We start from the raw sequence: 15,376 nt of genomic DNA on the forward strand, positions 1-15,376 counted from the left end.
CTGAGAGAAAGAGCCCCGCCCTGAGGTTTGAGGGGCCTCCAGCCACAGCCAGAGGAGCGGGGGTTTTCAGAGTGGCCCCAGCAGGGAAACCAGGCAAGGCCACCTGGCCCAAGTCTTCCCTGCCCAGAGAGCCCCATGAACTGCTTTGGGCCACACTCCCCGTTTGGGCCCCCTGCAAAAAGTTACCACGGGAGCCACACCTGAGAAGGCAGAAGGACAGCCCTTTAGCCTGGGGTCCCAGCAGGTGTGTCCTGTGAGACCTGTGGCCACATAAGTTACTTGTCTCTCCAGGTCACTGTAGGGACTGTGCTGGGCATCTTGGTGGTCAGGGACATGGGAACACCTCTAAACTCTGAAGAAGGACAGAGAGACTCTTCCTGGAAGCAAGGATTCCAGGGAGACACCTTGCCCAGAACTGGGGGACTGTGTCCTGAGTAGACCCCTGGGAGGCAATGTGGGGCTGTGGGGTCCTCTTCTGAGAAGCGAGCAGGTGTGTTTTCCGGGGGTGGGGTCCTGCTTTGTCCAGACATGTCCTTGTGTAAGACTCATTTACAAACACCTCCAAGTCCACCTAGGGGTGGCCCCAGAGGTGGGGGTAGAGGAGGAGAGTGAAGGGTGCAGACTTAGGGCCCCCTGAGCCACCCAGGGAGCCAAGGGTCAGTGGGAACATCTTGGGAGTCTAGTGCAGGGGTGGAGGACGAGCACTAAGAACATGCCAAGTCATGCAATAAAGTGACCCATGACCACGAGACACAGGTGGCCGTACACCAAAAGAGGCAGATAGAAATTTAGACCCAGGATCTGAGAACCTTGAGAGGGGCTGGAGGGTCCCAGGAACCCTCAGGAACAGCACTTCTAGGGGCACAGACATCCCAATACACACATTTCTCATGGAAGCTTTTTGGGGTGCAGAGTGAGTTACCAGGATCCTGAACTTAGTATGGAATCCCACCCCCTTGTTCATCACGGTACCTGGCAATAAATTGCTGTCATTTGTCCCTGGACATGCACAGGGGAGCTGACTGCTGTGGGGGTCACTGCAGGACTAGAATCTTCTGGTGTCTGCTCTGTGACCACAGAAACCCAGGGGGATTTCTCAACGGGAGAACCTGGAGACCATGCCTGCAAGGACCACCCTCATGGGATGGCCAAGGAGCTCGTGGTACCCAGGTCACCAAGTGACGAAGTTGTGAGGTTGCCTGGGGTATCCTGGGGGCATGTAGATTTCTGAGGTCAGCACGTGGGCCCAGCACTGCTGGATGGTCTGCACAAAGAGGGCCCTGCCCTCCTGATGATGGCTCTTAACACCTGCAGGGAAACTGCTCCCAGGGCTCCTGGAGGTCCATATTGAGAGTGTCCTGCCAGCCTTGTGGGGTCACCTTCCCCTGATGCAGAAGCAGACCTCTCTCCCTTGAGGCCCAGGGGACATCTGGCTCAGGTGCCACCTGTGTGCCCTGGACACGCAGAGCCCCAGAGCTCTGGCACAGCCTGGGGTGTGGTGGTGTCCGGGCAAGAAAGGCCCTGGGAAGGGGGTCATTCAAGGGCAGAGGCCACTCTGCAGGGATGCTGGACCTGGCAGCAATGCACTGCTTCAGTACTCCCTTGGGTTGGGTCTCCAACCTGTGGGATGGAAGGGCCTCTCCTTCCTGCGGTGCAGTCGGGGGAACTAGATCCATCGTCAAGGTCAGCCCTGAAAATGGAGGCTGCGCTACCTCCATTCCTGGAAAGAAAATCAGTCCCCTCCAGTCCAGGAGATTCAGAAAGTCATTCAGCAATGTTCGGGGCCCCCACTTTAGGCTTTGAATTAGAGCTGAGCGGCTTAGGAGGCCAGATCCCTGTCCGTGGCTCCAGGAGCAGGCTTTCTGCTGGGGGACAGGATCCTCACAAACACCTGTGTCTTTGTGGGACACTCCCCTCTGACAAGCTGGAAGGCAGGGTGCAGTTGTGGGAAATCGTGTTTACATGAGCAGAGGGCCACCATGTGGTGGGGGCACAGGAGACTGTGAGAATGAGTCCCACAGCCTTTCTGGAATCAAAAAACTGGCAAATGTGAAAAAGTGCATAATTTGTTTTATTGAACAGGCTGCTTATGTACGTTTGGAGAACCAGGTTCAAGGACTCAGCATCCCTCCAGGACAATAGCCTCAAGAGAAGAACAGACAGAGCAGGAGGAGATCTGGGGTTTCTCCCAGGAATGAGGTGGAACAGGGATTTCTGCAGATTTGCAAGGAGTCCCCGACCACTGAGCATGGGGTTACAGCCCCACGAGACCCCTGTCATGTTTGGCTTGGGCTCTGGTTCTGGCCTGCTCATGTATTCTTCCAGCAGAGATCCAGAAACTCAGAGGGTGGAATTAGAGGGGCTGCGTTTGGAACCTAGTGAGGAGGTGGAGGGTCCTTTATATTGAGTCCCTTCATCCTAATCACCGTAGCTGAAGCCCAACACCCCCCAGGCCCCCATGGTTGCCGTGGAGGGAGAACAAGCCTGGCAGGCGACCTAGGGGTCCCACTACTGTGTCCTTCCCTTGTCTTCGTTCCCTTTCACCCTGGAAGGTGTGATTGTCTCGTGTCATGGTGGCCTCCACAATGTCCCTCCCAGTAATCTCTCTTCTCCATCAGGTGGGGTTCCCAACCCCGCTCAGCCTTCTCTGCATGGATGCTGAAGGACCAGGCCCACCTGAAGTTCTGAGCTCGAGCAGTAAGGTGGAAACAAAGAAACCAATGGAAAAAAGAAGCAAGTGATTGTGGCAAAGCTCCCCACCACAGAGAAGCTGCCCTGAGTGGAAGGGAGAGTGTGGGCATGCCCGTTTGTTTCCTATCTCCCAGTGCTCTTAGCTTTCTTATTGCCTACCTGCATGGTTACAACAAAATGATCTGCAAAACTGAAAATATTTACTCTCTCGCTTTTACAGAAAAGGCTGGCCAGCCTCTGGTCCGGTACCAGGCAAGAGATTGGAGTTCCTTTCCAGTTTGGAAACATCTTGGCAGGCCCAGGTTTGCAAAGGTCTTTAAGAGTAGTTACGGAGTTTTGCTTTTAAACTTTTTTACGGCTGTATATACTTGTGAGATGTGGTTGTGATGTATAATTCTGAGCCGGGATTTTCTCAAACTGTTTCTCACTTCTTATACCAGACATTCCTAAATTCCAAGTGGAACTGCATATTAAGGAAGCCATGGAATTTAGCAAAAGGATACAGATCTCATTTCCTTTTAAGCATCGATGTACCTCCATCATGGCAGTATTTGTTATGTGTTATTGATAGGGGAACTAAGTAGTAAACAGATTAATAGAAAATAGGGGATTTTAGGTACACAGGTTCATCTTTTCAACATTGTTTGTAATATTTGCAGTTTAAGATGACCATTCCTGAGAAACAGACAGCCTCTTAGAATGAAATAGCATTTCCTCTGAACCATAATTAATTTTTATTTTGTAGACAGCAGGAAGGGTAATAACACATCACACATTTGGGGACGTCAAAGAGAAAATGTAACTTTCTGGGAGCGCACTCCCCCGCCTCCCCCTGCCCTTTTTACTGTCCCATTCTCCCTGGAAGGCTCTTTCTTATCTTCTGCTCATGGCTCCAGTAACTCTTTCTTCCTCCTTGTTCCTCAGCTGGTAAGGTTAGTTTTCTACTTTGAACAAGCAAACAAGCCAACAGAAGAGAAATTTCACAAGCAACTCCCAGCACATCCGCTCGCCTTCTGATGCCTGTGACCTCACTCTCGGTGCCCCACCGCTTATTAAAAGTGGCATCGAAAGCCAGTTCCTCCAAAAGTCCCCGAGGCCCCATCCCTCCCATCTTCTCTGGGTTGTCACTCCCAAAACCATCCTCTCTTTCACTGTCTCATCTATTTTGTTCTCCTGCTAGTTGGCACCATCAGTATATAAACGTCCATCCTCTTAAACCAACAGCACTCCTTGACCCTAATTCACCCCCACCAATTGCCACCCTGTGTCTTTGCAGCAAATCTTTAAGGAGTTGTTTAAACTCACTGTCTGCATCTTCTCTTGAGCCATCCCCTTTTACACCCATTCTGGCTTTTCGCCTGATCCCTCGCTCTATGGAAACTGCCCTGTCAAGGCCATCAGTGACACCATGTTGCTAAATATAGTGGTCAATTTTGACTCCTCATCATGCTTGGCCCCTCGGCAGCATTTGACCCAGCTCTTCCATCCCTCCTACCCCGTGTTCCTGCTTCACTCAACCTCCAGCCCATCTCTCTGTCTGTTTCTGCTTTTGGCCTGCTGGCTGGTCCTTTGCCTATGTCTCCTGTTTTTTCCAAACATATACTGTGGGTGTTCCCCAGGGTGGGTTCCTGGGCCTCTCCTCTCTCTCTCTGCTATTCCTTTGGTGGAAGCAACCCAGCCTTGGAAATTGGCATGCCATCAATTTCTCGATTTCTCCAAAATTCCCTGATTTCCCCTTTCCATCTGAGCCTTTATCCCTGAGACTCACATCACATTCTTTTCCTTTCATTCATCTTGCTTTCACATTCATACATATGTTCTACTATGAAATTACTTTTCCAAATTTTGAATCAGTACATATATAGCATGTAAAATGCTCAAATATGTATTATTTCCACTAAGATGCTAATTCTACCTTAGAACATTTCTGCACTTCTGTATTTATGTGAATAAAGCGAATAGTATTTCTACAAGCCTCATAGTTAAACACTGTGTTAGTTTGGGGCTATTATGTAACATGAAATAATGGTACATCAACATAGTCGTTTTTCATTTATTTTTATGTAACACCGAGATGAGGTTTCTGCCCTGAAGACTGGTTTTATTGAAATTTTACCTAAGTTACGGACAGTCAGTTTATGTGAAAGCCCTCATTTCTCCCCTTTTTGATATATGTTCCATTTGGCTATATATAACATATAACTTGGCATGAAACAAAATTCCCAAATCATTCTCATAATACAATTAATATGTTTAATTATATTTTTTAAATGTTAAAAAGAAAAAGAAACCAGATTCCTCTACCTATTAGGCACTTCTGTGGCAATATGTAATACACCCCTTAACCATGACATTGAAGAACTGAGCTGATACCAGCCCCTTTCCACCTGCTCAGCCCCACCTTTTCCCATCCCCTTTCCCATCCGGAGAGGACATCCCTCCCATTGTCCAGGCCCAGATGTTGGAACCATGTCCTTTCTCTCTCTTTCTTTTACACTCACAGACAGCAAATCCAGCTTGTTAGAAAATTCTGGATATTCTGTCTTAATTAAATACCTGCTCTCTGCTCCCCGCCCTCCTAAGAGCCACCTTCAGCCCTTCCTGGATACCAATAGCCTCCTGTTTCCATCTTTGCTTTCCTACAATCTCTCATCCACACAGAGTCAGAGGGAGCCTGTAAAAACATACATTGGGGGTGGTGGGTGTTGCTCAGTGGTAGGGCGCATGCTTAGCATGCTTGAGATCCTGGGTTCAATCACCAGCACATTCATTAAAATAAATAAATTACTTTCCCCCAAAAAACACAAACACAAAAGCATAAGTTGGACTACATCACCCCTCCCCTCAAAACTCACTAAACGGGTCACCATGTCATTAGGAGCCAAAGTCGTCACAAAGGCCTCAGGACCCGGCGTGCTCTGCCTCTCTGCCCACACTCTCCCCCTCACTCTGGGGGCCTCTGGCTCCGGCTCTTCCTTCTTCCTCCGGATCTATTCTGCTTCAAGTTCATTACTCCGTGAGATCTGCCAGGATTGCCTTATTCTCTCCTGCCTGCCTCCCACCCCACCGCCATCACCTGAGTTTGCTCATATCACTCTTTTTTAAAAATTTATCCAAACTCTTGCTACCCCAACATGCTGCCTGTTTCCTCTGCTAAAATTCTGAGCCCCCAGTGATGGGGAGTCATGTCTATTTTGTTGACTGATAAAGCCCGAGAGCCTTGGGAACGGTCTAGTTAGGAGATTCCCGTATGTAGTAGGAGCTTATACACATTTGCTGAATGAATGTAGATGCCCTGGTCCAATCCGATGGAGCACTTCTGTGACGTGCTCAAAGAATAACTCTCCTTTCCACCTGAGAGGGGGTGACAACTTCCCTGGTGATTAAAGGCAAGAATTTTTTGCTTTATGCTGTTAACCTTAGGCGGGGAGACTGGGGGATCTTCATATATATTTTTAAATTTGGTTCACTCTGCAGTTGGTCTTTGGTCTCTGTATAATTTTGAGAAACTCTTTATGAGTGATCATTCTTTGATCAGATTGAACAGGTTCCAGGGGGAAGGACCAAGCCTGTCCCATCAGCCATTCTATGTGTCTTGTCCTGGGACCCAGTGGATGCTCAGCATGTAAGTGAACCGACAGGAGTGAGTGAAGAGATGGGAGCATCTCATTATTGTGGCGGATCTCTGTCCAATGCCTTGAGATTTGGGGAAGGGTTTACGAGTGCAGAAGGGAGAGGTCAGGTCCTCTGTGCTTTTCCTGAGTGCCCTGGCCTTACCCATTCCCCCAGCCCCCTCTGGGCAGCCAAGCCAAGGAGCTGGGCCACCAGGGGTTGTGCTGATCAATAATCCACCTTCACCCCAATTCCGGGGGTAGGTACACATGGTTGTAGACACTGGAGTCAGGTCCTTGGAGGAATTCCTCACCGAACTATGTTTTGGACCTTTTATTTTTCTCTAGAACCTCCAGCTGAAGAAGATTGTCTTAGATACATGAAAGTTGAGGACACCTTCTGTCCCCTCGCAACCCAGGTGGGGCTGGGAGTCTGCTGTTTCTATAGCCGGTGGGCTCGTGTTGATTTGGGCATCCCTGTGCCTGAATTCCTGCAGTACACTCGGTGGTAAGGTTGGGGGTGCCTGGCAGGGAGGGAAGCGGGTTGGGAGACTGTACAGCTGGGCTGATGTTAACCTGGGGTGAGCAGGAGCTTGCTGATGCATGGCATCTCGGGGCAGGGAACTCTCCACACTCAAGAGGGGTTCCCACTCCCGCAGGGTCCCTTTGATCAGGGTGCTGGGCTGTCAGGGGACCACAGGGGTCCCAGTGAGGATTAGGGTGCCTTCAGGCAATGGGAAGTGTGGGGTCCAGTGGCAATTGAATTAACTGTGCACCCAAACCCAGCCCCCACCTCTTTCAGCCTGTTTCCTAATCTGCAAAACTGGAATGTTATTAAACATCTCGCGGGGTCATTGATGGGCTGGGACAGACTAGACAGTCAGGAGCTGGAATTCCTCTGTCCCCTGATTGTTTGCCTTCTTTCTGACTATTTGCTCTCACAAGCTCAGTCTCTCTGTCTCTCGCTCTTTCACTTCTAAGTTTCTCTCATGCTCTGGTTTCATTTGATTTCCAACCACTGCCCCTCCCCTCCGCCAAACTCCAGATGAGTGAACTTGATTTCTATGTGTCAGTTCCAAATTCCCAGGAAAGATGCTCTGTCACCCTCTGGATCTGCTGTCCAACCCATGAGTTGTGGCCAGAGGAGCGAGTCCTTCTGGGACCAGCAGAGGGTCTCTGCCCAGCCCCCAGCCACCACTGTGGGAGCACATAGCTCTCCGTGGAGGAAGTACTGGCTGTGACCTTGTGTCACGAAGTGTGAATTTATGTCTTCTCTTGAACCACCTTCATCCTCCTAAACAAAGATGAAAATTAAACACTCCCGGGATTTGTGTCATGGAACACTCAGGGTGGGGGCTAATGGGGCTGGAATTTCTGCTGTATTTAAGGGGCTACACTGAATCCCCAACGAGAGCCTGCAAAGGGAACAGCACCGGCCCCACCCGGCACTTAGGGCGCTGAGTCTGCATGACGGTGAGCCAGGCTTCTTACCACAGCTCAGGGGTCTGGTCTGACCAATTAGCCTTTGAAACCAACCAGCTTTGGATTCCTCAATCCCACCCTGAGGTTTTACCTGAACCATCAGCTTCTGTATCTCTGAAGACAGATGATGAGGACCCTTCACGTAAGCCGTTCGCACAGCCCTGTTCAGGCCTTTGTGCTGCACGGTCTGCCCGGCGAGCTGAGGTTGGTATTTTACTGATGTTAGAAGTAGTCTGGTTTCCCGATGTACTGTTTCACTGAACAAGCAACAGAAGCCACTTCTTGCTGATAAAAGCAGAAAAGGGACATAATTAAAAGATACTGGGAGGGTGTGTGGAGTGGCCAGGACCGGAGCCAACCCAGGAGCTGTAGGAGGTGTTAGGGAGCCCCAGGCACCAGGCTGGGAGGGGTGCTACCGGGCCCCCTGCCACCCCAGAAGGGACCCCCCTCCACCCGACCCTCCACCTCACTCACTGCAGGTTCATGTCCCGGCAGGGCCAGGTCACACTGAAGCCACCAGCACACACCTCAGTGGGGCAGCTGGCCCCGTCTGAGCTGCGGGCGTGCCTGGTGTGGGGAGAGGCCCAGTTAGAGGAAGGCGGATCCTCTACTGTTCCGAGTTAAAGTGCAAGTCAGTGCCCATCACTCAGGAGAGCCAGGCTGGACGGACCTCATTGTGGTGACTAGGCTGTCTGAGTTCACTTATTACTTTCTACGTTTGAAGGCCCTGGAGGGAGAAAAAGTGAAGGTTCTAGTACTTATTTTGTGTTTCCCACGTACCAGGTGTGGTAAGCAAGCCACTTCAGACAAGGCCCGGAGCAACCACGTAAATAGGCCACGGAGCACGTCGTGCAGTCAGGCCTCTGTGGTCCCGAAACCCGTGTCCCCATCGGCTCCATAGTTACCAGTGGAAACTAGGGGGATTTATGGGACTGTGTGCTCCTGTGGGGGCTGGGATATGTGTGTTTAAGTCCACATCTTCAGAAACTCGGCTAGAACCACAGCCACTGATTGCACGGTGGCAGAGGAAGGGAGGATTCCAGCCTCTGGTCCAGCTCGTGTGGAGCTCAGAATTTCTTCCTCCTGTCCTGAAAATAACACCAGATCTGAGGGAGCTGCAAACCCACTGCTCTTCTTAGATCCCAGAAGACTGAGGGGGAAAGCTGCTTCCAACCCAGAGAGGTTGCAAAGGGAACAGCGGGCAGGCTTGGAGAGTCACAGCTCCCAAGGCAGAACCTGCTTTTGTAAGAACCCCGGGGGCAGGCAGATTTAACAGGTCCCTGAGGCCAGCAGGAGGCTCAGTGTGGGGAAATCAGAGTGTGACAACTCCAGGGGGCCAGTCAGAGGGGCCCCATGCTCTTTTTCATGTATTTTACATCCAGGACCGTGTCCTGTTCTCAGAATGAAGGTCAGAGGATAACTCCTCATGCTTCCTGCCTGGAGAGGAGAAAATAACTGTATTGAAATACACCCAGAACATTCTGTTTCATTGGGGGAAGTTGTTTTTTGTTTGTTTTTTTAATGAGAAATTATTTTACCAGAGCCTAACCAACCTGGGAGAAGGGAAATCCCTTCTGTGTCACCCAAATTGGGGTGGGGGGAAAGAGACACACTTGTGGAGGTCACAGCTCAGGGCACAGGCTCAATGAGAACTAATCACAGGACTGCAGATGCCCTGCTCTGTCCCGCTCCCCCAACACCTTACCTCCATGTCAGTAGGGCCCGTGTGTAATAACAGGAATAATACTAACAGAAGTAAATGTCTCAGGAGTGTCTAGGGAAAACCCAAAGACAGCGGGGAGATGAAACCAAGGACACACAGGCTGTTTTAGCCTCTCACACCAATAGCTGTAGCAAACTACACACAGCCCAGCCCCAGTAGATAAACAGACAACCTCACAGAAGAAATTATTTATTTTGGTTCTCTTACCCAGTGCATTCCATGGTGCATCCTCGCCTAGAATTGAGTGGAAGCAAGTCCATCTCAGAAGGGACATAACTGAAGAGGGATGGCTTCCCAGACTCTGAGGGGCAGAGAGAGCACCAGCCTGGGTTAGAGAAAGGTGAGGGGTGGGGTAGGGTGTGGGCTGCCTTCTTCCCCATATAAGGAACCTTCCTGAGGCCAGCACAGTAGGAGGGAGGGCCATGGGGTGGAAGCAGCCAGACTTCATCCTGAGAACTGTTGGGATGCCTCAAAGGGACCATTCAGGTGCCCAAACTGGGCCCTGATTGAGGGAGCCAGTCGGTCTGACTCAGAGCCCAGGACTGAGGTGGGCTCACAGCAGGCCGGTATTACTTGGCCGGATCCATTTCACTTCTCCGAAGCCCTGTGTAAAACATGAAGCGTGGACGGCCTGGTGAGCACAGCTCTGCCCTCAAGACCGGTTTCAACTCCTCTCTTCCCAGAGAACAGCATCTCTGAACCCGTCCTGGGTGACCTCACAGAGATCACCCTAGTGGCCCAGGCTAGTGACCGGGAACATGTACCTTCCTGCAGGCAACCCCTGACGTCCACTGATGCATCATATACTGGCAAAGAGTGAGTCACTGTGCATTGGTCTAACAGCAGAGACTCTGCCAAAGGCCCAAGAGGTGGTGTGTGGGACATGCAGGGGTGCAGGAGTGTAAGCAGTGCAAAAGTGTAACTGGTGACAGGGGTGCAGGGGCTGTGGAGGGCGCAGGCATTTCAGGGGATGTGGGGGTGGAGGGATGCAGAATTGCAGAGAGTAGCAGGGGTGCAGAGGTGCAGGGAGTGTAGGGATGCAGGGAGGTGCTCAGGGACCTGGCCAGGATAAGAAGGCAAGTGCACATCCTTGCAGTCAGCCTGACCCCGGTAGGCTATTGCAATGCTTTTGGGCGGCGGCGGCGGCGGTGGCGGTTGGGAGGCTGCCCGGGCAAGCCGATCGATTTCTTCTCTTCCCTGCAGCCTGGCCTGGGGTGGGGCTTGGCCGCCGGAGATTCGCCAGATGTTGCACTCCAGGTAAGCTTGCTCCTGGTAGGTGGGGCGGTTAGGTCAGAGGGCGGTGGCAGCGGCAGAGGGGCGGAGCGGGTCTACCCCTGGTGAACGGGTGGAATAGCTGCCTTGTCCCGGCTGCTGGGCCTGGGAGCGGCCTCTTCTTCCCCAGGTGGCCGGACACTCCTGTCCCACTCAGCTTGCTGAGTGCGGAGTGGGGGCGGGGCCGTTAAGGTGCGGGACCCACGGGGGGAGGGAGGCTGCCGCGGGGGAGCCGATCAATTCGCTCCGCTCTCCCCGGAGGCGGAGCCAGGGGCGGCTTCTGCTGCCCTAGAGGCGGGACGCGGGTCTCCAGATGAACTTGCTCCTGGGAGGCGGCGGCGGAGGCGGCAGGGGCAGGGGATGTGTTCCAGGGAGTTGCTCCATTTCTTCTCTCCCCCACGGCCTGGCTTGGGGGCGACGTCTGCCGCCGGAGATTTGCCTGAGGTCCGACTCCAGGTGAGCTTGCTCCTGGGAGATGGGTGCGGTGCGGTCAGGGGGCTGGTAAGGTGGTGGCTGCAGGCATAGGGAGGCTGCCCCGGAGGAGATTGTGGATTAGCTCCATGTCTGCACCGCGTGGCCTGAAGGCGGCCTCTGCTGCTCCAGGTCCCGGGACACCCCTGTCCCACTTTGCCTGCTGGGGGCGGGAGGCAGGGTAGTCAGGGTGCAGGGGTGGCGGTGGTCGGGGGCCTGCAGCAGGGGAGCGGACCATTTGCTCCCATCTTCCCCGCGTCTTGTCCTGGGGGCGGTCGCTGTTGCCCTGTGTTATGAGACGCGTGTATCCTAGTCGGCCTGACCCCGGGAGTTGGACTTGGTACTTTGGGGGTGGTGGCAGCAGCGGCAGGTTTTCCCATGGAACTTGTCCATTTGCTCCCACTTCCCCCCATGGTTTGCCCTGGGGGCGGTCCCTGTTGTCCCAAGTTCGTCGGACGACCATCTCCAGGTCAGCCTGCTCCCTAGAGAAGGCCACTGTGAGGTCATGGGCAAGAGTGGTGGCTGCTGCGGGGGTAGGGGCTGCCTTGGGGAGCTGGTGGATTGGCTCCCGTCTCCCCGATGGCCTGGTGTGGGAGTGGCCTCTCCTGCCCCAGGTCACCAGACGCACCTGTCCCACTCAGCCTGCTGGGGGAGGGGCGCCCTGGGCGGTGCCTTTAAGGTGCGGGGGTGGCGATGGCGGGGGTAGAAGACCTGCAGCGCGGAGCCTGTCAATTTGCTCTCCTCTTCCCCGTGACCAATCCTGGGGGCGTCCTCTGCTGCCCAAGAAGCCGGATGCCCGTCTCCAGGTCAGCTTGCTCCTGGGAGACGGGCCCGATGTGGTCGAGGGGCAGAGGCAGTTGCGACGGCCGGCTGCCCCGCCTAATTGGGCCACTTCTTCTCCTCTCCCCTGACCTGGCCTGGGGACGTCCTCTCTGGCGCAAGATTCGCCTGACACCCCACACCTGGTCTGATTGCTCCTGGAAGGTGGGCGCGGTGAGATCAGGAGGTGGAGAGGACAGGGGCTGCCCCTGGAGAGCTGGAGGATAAGCTCCAATCTCTCTGCAGGCCTGACGTGGGGGCGGCCTCTGCTGCCCCTCGTTCCCAGGTCACACTTCTTCGGGTCATATTTCCCCGGGGTTGCGGTAGGGTGCGGGGGCGTCGGGGTGTTGGCGGGGGTATGGAGCCTGCCGCTCGGGAGCTGGGGGTTTAGCTCCCATCTTTTCCACAGATTGGCCTGAGGGCAGCCTCTGTTGCTCCAGGTCGCAAAGCAATTTCTCTGACAGCTTAGCCACCGGAGGTGGGCAGGATGGGCTGAGAGGGCTGAGGCAGCCGCCAAGGCAGCGACGGAGGGTGCTGTCCCTGGCCAGCTGGTCAATTTGTTCCCATCTCAACCTTTGCTGCCGCAGTTTCGCAGAACGCCCTTCTCCAGTTTATTCTTCTCCAGGGAGGTGGGCGCAGTGCATGCAGCCCGAGGTCTGGGCTCTCCCTTGGGAGGGGCAGAACTCTCTTGTTCTCCTTTGTCTTTATTCTTCAGCGAAGTGGTTACTGGACGCAATTCTTAATTCTGAGAAAGTGTAGCCTGTGTTATGGAAGAGCTGCTGGACAGTGAGTTTTCTGGGTGGATTTTCACATCAGCTGATGCCCCAGGCAGGCAGGAAAGCTATTACTCAGAGCTTCTTAGTCTGGGGTTGGGGATGGCCCCGCCATCCTCACCATGCTTTTTAAAAATGTGTTACTCCCCTCTTTTTCCTAGGTGACATTTTAGGTTATTGGGTCTCAGATTGCTGACACACTCATCCCTGTTCTCAGACATCTTTTAAACTTGGGTGAAGTGATAAGTAGGGGAAGATGATTTACTGAAAGGTAAGAATACTTAAATTCGCATTAAAGCTACATTCTGTCAATCTTTCTAAAATGATTTTTCTCTGATTCTAAATCCACGACCTAGTGAATGTTGTACTCCTGTGTAAATTATTGATCTTCACATCACATTTGTTGAGTGGTCAACGAGATTTGTTAATTAGATTATTCCTGAGAGGAAAAGTTCAGGCTTTTCAGAATTCCTTGTCTGATGTCACCCAGGCAGTCACAGTAGAAGACAGAGCTGATATAAAAATCCCTCAGCTGCCTGAACTGCAAAGCTTCTGGGATTACTGATCCCTGAAATGCAGGTGACTCTTGATGATAATCTGGGGGATGGTTTAAATGATCAGATTCTTCCAGTCCTATAAATGGGTTCTGTGGCCCCAGCCCCGGGAGAACTGGACATAAGGGCCATATCGTGTGTGGTGGGATGGGAAGGCAAGGTGTAAGAGCTGGAATCACTGAGATTCCACACTCGCTAAACACAGACTCCAGAGCCTAATTGTTGTCAGGTTCTGTTCTGGATTTGAGAGTGTGTTCATACATGATTCTTGCCCTTCTGGAGTCACTGCCTGGGTGGAAGTAACCTTTACATAGATCTGTGGAGGATGACATTTAAGTAGATGGGCTGTTATGGTTCTCAATGTGCCCAGGCTTGCTCTTCCAGGCACTCGTGGGACTAACGCGAGTCATGTTATTCACTCATTCACTGATTTATTACCCTTGAATTGATCACTCGTCCCACAGTAAGTGAAACAAGGTAACAGGAAGCTGAGTTTTGTCCCCTCTCCTATCACTGATTGTTTTTCAGTCGGGCGCCCTGTGTATGCATTGTGAAACGGTGGTATTTCGTGCCCAATGGGGCAGCACTGTCAGTTCTGAGAATCAGGGGAGACACATGGGTAGGACAGCACCCTGACACACATGGCACCCCCCATCCCGTGAGACAGAATTGTCAATGCTCAGGTGACCCGATGTAGACTGCGGTGCTAAACCTGAGCATGTTTAGTTATCCTGGTGGCTATGAAAATACAGACTACCAGTCGCTACCTCTGGAGACTCTGAGGGTGTGCACCCCAGAATTCTGCATTTTAAGAAGCACTTTAACGAATCCTGATGAAGAGATCTGAGTGTCCCACGGAGAAACACTGGTGTGCGAGGCACCAATATTGAGGATTCTCAGGGAACGATGTCTTTTTAGGATGGTCCATGGGCCCTCACTTTAGACTTTTGCCTTGGGTTTAATTGTATGTGTTCAGAAGTGATGTCTTTCAATTCCAGTGCATGTCAGCATGCTCTGTGCAGGGATTTACTCTCAGTAGATGGCAAAAACTATGATTCTTCAGGTCACCGAGCAACACTGTGAACGATATTTTATTTTGGTTTTCTTTGTAGCAATGCAGAGTCTCCCGAGAAGAGATTTAGACTCAACAGCTTTGTGTCAGACTTTGGAAGACCGCTGCTGCCCAAGGTGTTCTCTGGCAGTGCAATGACGAATCTAGGTCCCTCTTTCACTGCTACATCAATGAAGTGGACCACTTGGACAAGGCCAAAGCTGGTATCCCTACCATAGCCCTTTACAGTGTTATTCGGCTCCAGGAAGCCATCAGATGCAGCAGGTGGCCAGAGGAGGAGCCGAACAGACTCATGAAATGTGACATCCCCAACTTTATCAACACGGACCAGAACTCTGCCTTTGTGGAAGATGATTTCCTGATTTTGTAACTACCGATTGTTCTAGAAAATAAGCCAGTTGCCCAGAACTCACACAAAGACTTGAATTGAGAAACGTGCTTTCTCAGGTATCTTTCTGAAGATGTGAAGTCTGTCTTTGTATGGAAGGAAGTCCCCTTTCACAAAACTGAATGTGTTTGTGTCTGAGAGAGGGAAATGGAGACAGAAAGACGAAGAAGCAGAAGAGAGCCCCCTCAGAAGAGATCTAGTTAAGGTGAGTTTTTGTGCCTTTAAAAAACATTTGGGGTTTTAGGGGGAACAAAGTATTTACACTGTCTTATTCTCCTCATTGGAAACCTTGGCCCCGTCGTCAGAGTCAGCGGCCTTGAACGGGGGTTGCACGCTGCGTTTCATCTGGCACTGCGACTTCCACGCTCTGCCTTTAGCACGTTGCTTTGCCTGTCAGGGTTGCCACCCTTTTAACTGTAAGGTGAGGAGTCTGGAGTAGATGATCCACCCCAGCTCTGCTGTTTTGCAAATTTCTGATTTCGTATTCGGATGAGTCTGGGATATACCCAGAGCAGTATAA

General features: G+C 52.1%; 1 protein-coding gene and 2 long non-coding RNA genes across 2 annotated transcripts; all 3 read left to right on the top strand.

The window, feature by feature from the left end:
- LOC140686882 (trafficking protein particle complex subunit 9-like) overlaps positions 1–15,376 on the top strand; it is a 592,436-nt gene that overhangs the window by 336,242 nt on the left and 240,818 nt on the right.
- On the top strand, positions 2,105–6,316 carry LOC140686889 (uncharacterized). Its single transcript, XR_012060891.1, has 4 exons — positions 2,105–2,199; positions 2,619–2,793; positions 2,912–3,003; positions 6,230–6,316. It is a non-coding gene; the product is annotated as an uncharacterized lncRNA (long non-coding RNA).
- LOC140686887 (uncharacterized) lies at positions 6,716–14,783 on the top strand. Its single transcript, XR_012060889.1, has 7 exons — positions 6,716–6,810; positions 9,719–9,847; positions 10,191–10,323; positions 10,711–10,764; positions 11,041–11,235; positions 13,004–13,113; positions 14,509–14,783. It is a non-coding gene; the product is annotated as an uncharacterized lncRNA (long non-coding RNA).

The sequence above is a fragment of the Vicugna pacos genome, chromosome 18 (genome assembly GCF_048564905.1).
Source record: "Vicugna pacos chromosome 18, VicPac4, whole genome shotgun sequence".
Lineage (NCBI taxonomy): Eukaryota > Metazoa > Chordata > Mammalia > Artiodactyla > Camelidae > Vicugna > Vicugna pacos.